This window comes from Calidris pugnax, unplaced genomic scaffold (assembly GCF_001431845.1).
Source record: "Calidris pugnax isolate Ruff unplaced genomic scaffold, ASM143184v1 scaffold57, whole genome shotgun sequence".
NCBI classification, from domain to species: Eukaryota; Metazoa; Chordata; class Aves; order Charadriiformes; family Scolopacidae; genus Calidris; species Calidris pugnax.
Window position 1 is genome coordinate 2,745,837 of NW_015090813.1, and position 7,052 is coordinate 2,752,888.

General features: G+C 50.1%; 1 protein-coding gene across 4 annotated transcripts in view; it reads right to left on the reverse strand.

Moving 5' to 3' along the window:
• Positions 1-7,052, reverse strand: part of TAGAP (T-cell activation RhoGTPase activating protein) — a 65,807-nt gene that overhangs the window by 48,851 nt on the left and 9,904 nt on the right. The gene's annotated exons all lie outside the window — the stretch shown is intronic.

The following is a 7,052-nucleotide window of genomic DNA, read 5'->3' on the forward strand; positions in this document are numbered from 1 at the left end:
AGCCCAGCTGGGCTCCCAGGTGACCTGCAGAAGTAGCCAAGCTGGCCTTGATTAGAGGTGCTTAAACTGCCTTCTGCAGACCCACGGGGGAGCTTCCTGCCTCTTAAAGAGCTCAAACTCCTCAAATCTGTGCGTCAGGGCAGCGGGCTCTGTGTGGCTGCGCACCATCTGAACGTGAGCACCAGGGAACGAGGCTATTTTGGGAACAAGTGACACAGCAGAGGAGCATCAGAGGCAAGAAGTGGCTCCTTGCTGCCAAGTGTTGACATGAGGTCAATAAAGGGCAGGTCACCGCCCTTTGGGGGATGGCAGTCTTGTTAAAGTCGTATTTACAGCTTTTCTTTTTTATTATTTTTTTTGAGATAGTTGCAAAGCAGGGCAATATATTTACAGACAACTTTCTGAACATTTGGCCCCGTTTACTGAGTGGAAAAAGAACGACTAAAATGCCATCTGCTTTTTATCAAAACTCGGTCCCAGAATTTCAGCAGCTTTCACCTCTAACTCTCCATTTTGCCTCCTGAAAGGGGTTAGCAGCATACCACTCCATAAGGCTCACAAACAGCAAACAAGCCCCAGTATCTCTGTCCACAGATCTTCTCTCCTGGGAGAACTTAACTTGAAAAGCGGCCTCAGCCTTCTGCTGGGGCGTCACAGAGGAGGCAAGAGAGAAAGAGTGTGTGTGTGTTTGTGTTGGTGCCAAAGCTGGAGGTGAGATGAGGAACTGACTAATTTCCTAGAGGGCAGAAACCAAGATCTCATGGAGCCTGTGTGAACCAGCCCAAACTGTGCAGTGCAGAGCAAAGCTGGAGGCACCAAGTGTTGGGGACTGAACACTGTGAAGGGGGAGACCACCCCCATGGTGCCCCAGCCCCACGTAACCCAGGGCAAGTGCAGTTTCCCAGAGGAGATGAGCGATGCTCTGGGCTGTTACCAGCAGAGGAAAGGAAAGCAGGGGTGGGAGAAGTCACCTCGCTCTCGCTGTAGGAAAAGGTGGTGGCAGCATCGTGGTGAGATGCTAGAAAACCCCTTTCTGCTAGGAAGAGTGAAAGACAGGAGCGGGCACACCGTGGTATCGCTGGCTCTGGGGGAGGACATGAATGCCAGGGATGACACCAGTATATTTACTGTTTGGCATCACTGGCTCTGGGGGAGGACGTGAATGCCAGGGATGACACCAGTATATTTACTCCTGGTTTACACCTGGTTTAGACCAGTTTGACGCTGGTGTATTTACTCCTGTGGCCTCTCTGCGTGTGGAAGCTTGTGTGACAGGAGGAGGTGACACTGCTTCACACCTGCAGAGGAGCTGGTTTGTGAATGCAATGGCTGTTCCCATGCTTGTACCATCACGGCCCTTTTTGCTGCCTACCTTTGACAAATACCTTAAAATACACAGTCGGAAGCCAAAGGCACGAATGCTGACATTGCTTATCACACACATGCGTCTGTTATCAGAGCAAGGGGTTTTTTCTTTAATAAACACTGACTCATTATTACCAGAAGCTCTTCTGAAGTCAGCTGCTCGACAAAAGGTCAGTTCACGACCCAGCCCCTGTTGCTGGTGCAGCGATCACTGCAGAGCACAAGGAGTTAAGCATGTTTTGGGGTAACGTTGCTCTCCTAAGATGCTGTAGGATGTTGTCCACCAGGACTCCAGCTTGGGGGAGTTCTCCAGCTCCAGTTTAAAATCTGGTATGTGGTGGGGAGGGCACGGTTTGTCCATGGCTGGGCTTGCAGTATGAGGATAAATCCCCAGTCTAGTGATGGAAATACATGCACACTGCAGGGTGGGTGACAGAGAACCCTGGCCCAGGCAGAGGTCTATTTTCTCCCCAGCTTATTTCCTTGTATTTTGAGCTCTGACCACACCAGCTTATAAAACCATCAGTGTTGTCTGTCATCCCGCCTCCATTCAAACCCACGAGGACTGCTCAGTGCAGACTCCCAAAACAAGCTGCACGTGGGAGGGCAGACACCACTTTCTTAATCTGGTGCAACGTCTGCCAGCAAGCAACACCGAGAAGTCGGCCTGGAACCATTTCTGGACCCACCTAGGGCCAGCCAGAGGCATATTCTCTGCAGAGCAGACAGGGGATGCTCAGGGAAATGCAACCTACAGGAGAGATGGGGAGGGACTCTTTATGGGGAGTGAGTGATAGGACGAGGGGCAATGGGTTTAAATTGAAAAAGGGGAGGTTTAGATTAGATATTAGGAAGAAATTCTTTCCTGTGAGGGTGGTGAGACACTGGAACAGGTTGTCCAGAGAAGCTGTGGCTGCCTCATCCCTGGAGGGGTTCAAGGCCAGGCTGGATGGGGCTTGGAACAACCGGATCTGGTGGGAGGTGTCCCTGCCCATGGCAGGGGGGTTGGAACTGGATGATCTTTAAGGTCCCTTCCAAATCTAACCATTCTATGATTCTATGATCCACAAGGAGAACTGCCTGAAGACTGGACTTTAATCAGGAAAAATGGGAGTGAAAGCTTGAAAGAAATCCTGCTGCCCTGCACATTGTGGTGGGATATAGGGCACTGAGAGTGCTGAATAAGCCTGGCACCAAAGATTAGCCTTTCGAAACTGGCAGAGAAGTCACAATTTCTTTATTAGCTTAAAGTCCTCTACGAAAAAAACTGAAAATCCCGAGTTTAGTCATTCTTCCTCAGATGGGCTAACCACACGTTGCTGGCTTACAGGCACAAATGCACCACTTGTTTTTACTCATTTGGAAAGTCTTTCAAAGTGTTACCTCCTTCAGAGATACGCAGGGACATGATTTTGCCATCTGGAGAGACTTTTAGGTGCCCAGATTCTTGAGCAGGCAAGGGCCAGCATGAGCTGAAGATGAAACCCGTTTCTAAAACCCTGGACTTCTGTTTCTTCAGGACTTTCAGAAATGCCCCCAAATTTACAAACCTACTTCTACTACCCTTAAAGATGAATTAAAATTCTCTTTGCCCTCCACCAGCATGGTAGGCGAGAGTCCTTGTGAAAATGGCAAACCCACATCCTTCCTTCTCCTCCTCAACGAATCCATTGCTGGTGGGAACACAGAAATTTCACAGGGTTCACGTTAAGTGATCACTTAAACCAAACCCTACGAGACACCAAGAGCAGAAGCAGAGAGGGGAACCCCGAGGGCTTTCTGGGAAGCGTTCTGGTAGGTAATGCTGCCTTTCCTCAACAAGGTTTTCCCATCAAAATTCCCAGCCAAGTCACACACGTGCACGTGTGGAAGATACTGGGGAAGGGGCAGCTGTGACCACCCCAGCACAGCAGACCACCAAAAAGGGGAGGAAAAGGAATAAATCCTTTAAATGAGCTTCTTCCTGGATCTCTTTCCTTGGTTTGTCTCTCCCCGGAGGCCAGCAGCAAGGAGGGGGCAAGAGCCACGGGGTGGCCACCTTGAAAGTGGTGGTACCTCTCTCCCCGGTACAGCCATGTTTCAACCCCACAGTGGTCATCACAGCCGGGGTGTCCTCATCTGTAGTTCCCTGTCTCGCTACGAGGGGAAAGGGTCTGGCTCCATCCTGCAGGGAGATGAGCAGGTGCAGCCGGTGCCATACGAGCACCATGGTGCAGAAAGCCTTGCCTGGGAGAACATGGGGGGAACAGACGAGGTGAGGATGTAACAGGGACAACCGAGGTGATGGGAGCATGGGACCAGACCTTATTATCACTGTACAACTGGTGTCATCCAGGAAGGGTCAGGGAAATGGGAGAAGGAGGAAAGGGGATAAGCCAGGTGGGAAGGGCTGGGGCGATCTCCCATGGCCATGAAGGAGCGGGAAGGGCTCAGAGCAGGCAGAGCAGGGCAGGAGCATCCAGATGCTGGATGCTGCCAAACCAAACCACCTGCAGATGCTGCTGGAGACACACCTCAGGCTGTGCCTGTGGCATCCAGTGCTGCCCAGAGCGATGGAGACAGCCCAGGACACTGCTGCCCCAAAACAGTCACACAGGCTGGGAAAGAACTTATAAATATATGCAAAAGGAGGATTTCTGGCCTCTGTTGTACCAGCATGGGCAGAGAGTGGTTCTTCTGGAATAAGTGGCAGCACTCTGGATTTAAGCTAGCTGTCCCAAGGTCACCTGAGTGGCTCCTGGCTTACATGGAATAAACCAGACTAGAATTTGCCTCGAGCTCGTCTGTATCGAAACTCTTCCCCAAAGTTACTTTCTGCTTCTAACATCACTGGACTCAGTGCAGTTCCTCTGCAATTCTAACAACGCAGCAATAAACAGATTTTCATCTGAAGAGGTTTAAAAGCCAACAGCCTGGTTGCGGGGACCGGTGAGGCTTTCTTTATTGACTGTGCAATCAGTGTGATTTAGAGCCCCCGCAGGGGCCCTGCTGCAGGCTCTCTAAGAGCCAGCTGGGACAAATTTACCCCACAAGCTCTTCTGGGCACTGCTGCTCCTCCTCATCATCATCTTCCCACCCTCCTGGTCCTGCCTTCCCGGTGTCCTGCCCTCCCACAGGACCAGTTATTTGTCTGGCATCACACCCCTGCTTTCCAAGGTGATAAATTACTGGGGGATGCAGCTCTGCACTGGACTTCATTAACCGCAAATTGTGTTGTCCCTTTTCCTGCCACACCATGCAAGCCAGATACCCACGTCTATCTGCCGTAAATATGCATTTCTCAGGCTCCCAGGAGGACCCACTGGTGTGTAGCAGATGGTGCACTGGACTGAGGGATGCACAGGGCCGGGGAGGTGATTAACCCTTCTTGTCTCTGGGGATCGTGTCCCAGTACAGCCTGGCACTGCTGTGATGCTCCATCCCCATGCCAGTGCAAGGGGGTTATGGACCTTCTTAATTCTGGAAAAAAAGCAGGATGTAAGTTGAGGAGCCTTATTCCATACTGTCTTGCTCCATTTTTGGAGACCAGTACCAAACTTAAGTAAAATAGTGGGCAGCCAGATCCATAAAACCACAAGTGAAGACAAGACTGAACATCAAAGTGCAGTAAGACAGATCCAGCCCCCTGCCAGGGCTGTGTTATGTTTAAAGAAAATAGCATTTTTTCACCATATATTGAAGGGTTACTTTTGAAAAAAGTTAAGTAAGGAAAACATTGATCTTGGAGCAGTCAGCATCCCAACTTCTTTGCTAAATCATCACCTACTTTTAAAATTTTTGTTCCTTTCCTACTTTCTCCCCAGCATTAGCAAAATAAATAGAGGTTAAAAAGAAAGACATGGGAAGAAGAGAGAGAACATTATGCTTATCTGAAATTCCATTTTTTTACAATGTCGTCTCCGCTGACAACTTTGAGCAAAACATATTATATTCTTTATTTTTTATCTCTCAACTCTTTTTTTCAGTAAGCTCTTTCTTACTGGAAAACAGTCCATTTTTTGCTACCAGTCCTACTTATGAAAAGCAAGAGGAACAATGGCAAGTCAGATCCGTTGGCATGTAAAATACACTTCCAGTCATTACATTCGGAAGCTTCCACTTATGATGCACACATCTCTGTGTAAGCGTTTCATGCAGAGAGCCCCTGCCACTAATCTCAGGGTTTTTTTGGGGGAAGAGTCTCTTTGTCAAAGCCGACAATGTCAGGAAGAAATACTGTGTTTCAGCGCAGAGACTCAGTCCCTGGCAATTTTCTTTTTGTTTCCCAGCCAGCACCTCGCTCCTGTCTGAGGTCAGACTAAATGATGTAACGGTCCCTTCTGGCCTCCCAATCGATGCGCCGGTGGCCGGGGCTCCTCTCCCTGCTGACAGGAGCCATGGCTGCAGCTGAGACCCCCCTTGGGGACCAGGGTTTGGCCCTGGGCTCACACCAGACGACCAGGTGCTGCGGGACGGAGCTCACAGCATGCACTAATGTGAAACACGTCTCTAGTGATGATGTTAAACCTCCCCATGAACAAGAACGACAACAAAAACCCCTCTTTAACTCTTTCTGTCACACAGATACAGTCGAGAAACCCTCCCGTTTTACTTTAACCAATATCCATTTACTCGTGGGGGATGGTTTGGTTTTGCTGCTTGTTTTTTCCAGGACCCTGCTGCCCTACAGCACTATCTGAGCAGCCTGACCACACAGGGGTATCGCTGTGCAGTCTCTCCAAATTCTGTCTCTGGCAGGAGGTGGTGGTGGTGGTAGGGGTTTACCCCACCTCTGATAATCTGACCCCGATACCACCCAACTCCCGTGGTAGCTCTTTCTTAGGATAAGAATCATAGAATCATTTAATTCACAGAATCTTCTAGGTTGGAAGGGACCTTAAAGATCATCTTGTCCAACCGTCAACCTAACTGACAAAAATAGACACCCACACAACAAACAAGGAGCATCATCTCTAAACCATACCTCCCAGCACTTCATCAACCTGTCTTTTGAACACCTCCAGGGATGGTGCCTCAACCACCTCCCTGGGCAGCCCATTCCAATGTCTGATAACCCTTTCAGTGAAAAAAATTTTCCTAGTATCCAGCCTGAACCTTGTTTAAGTTGGAAAAGACCCTTGGGATCATCGAGTCCAACCATCTACCTACTGTACAAAGTTCTCCCCTACACCATACCCCCCAACACCACATCTAAACAACTCCTAAACACATCCAAGGGTGGGTGGCTCAACCACCTTCCTGGACAGCCTATGCCAGTGTCTGACCACACTCTTTCCTGATGTTCAGTTTAAACCTCCCCTGTTGTAGCTTGAAGCCATTCCCTCTCGTTCTATCACACCTGTGAGAAGAGACCAGCACCAACCTCTCCTACAATGTCCTTTCAAGTAGTTGTAGATAGAATCATAAGAAACACTCTGGGGTCTAGGGCTGGGGATGCGACGAGCCCCATAGTTTGGGACTGGTCCAGCGCCCTGGGAACCACCTTTCCAGACTTAAAGGAGAGACGCCTCGGGTTTTGCTTTTCACCAAATTCAAGACCAGGCTCAATGCCCCAGCCAGCCCCCCCCAGCAGCCCCTGCCCTCCAATAATCCCCCTCCCACCGCCCCAGCAGCCACCAGCATCACCCCTGGACACCCTGGGGAAAGCGCCCCTGCCCCGCTCCCCACCTCCCGCCCCGCCGCCCCCC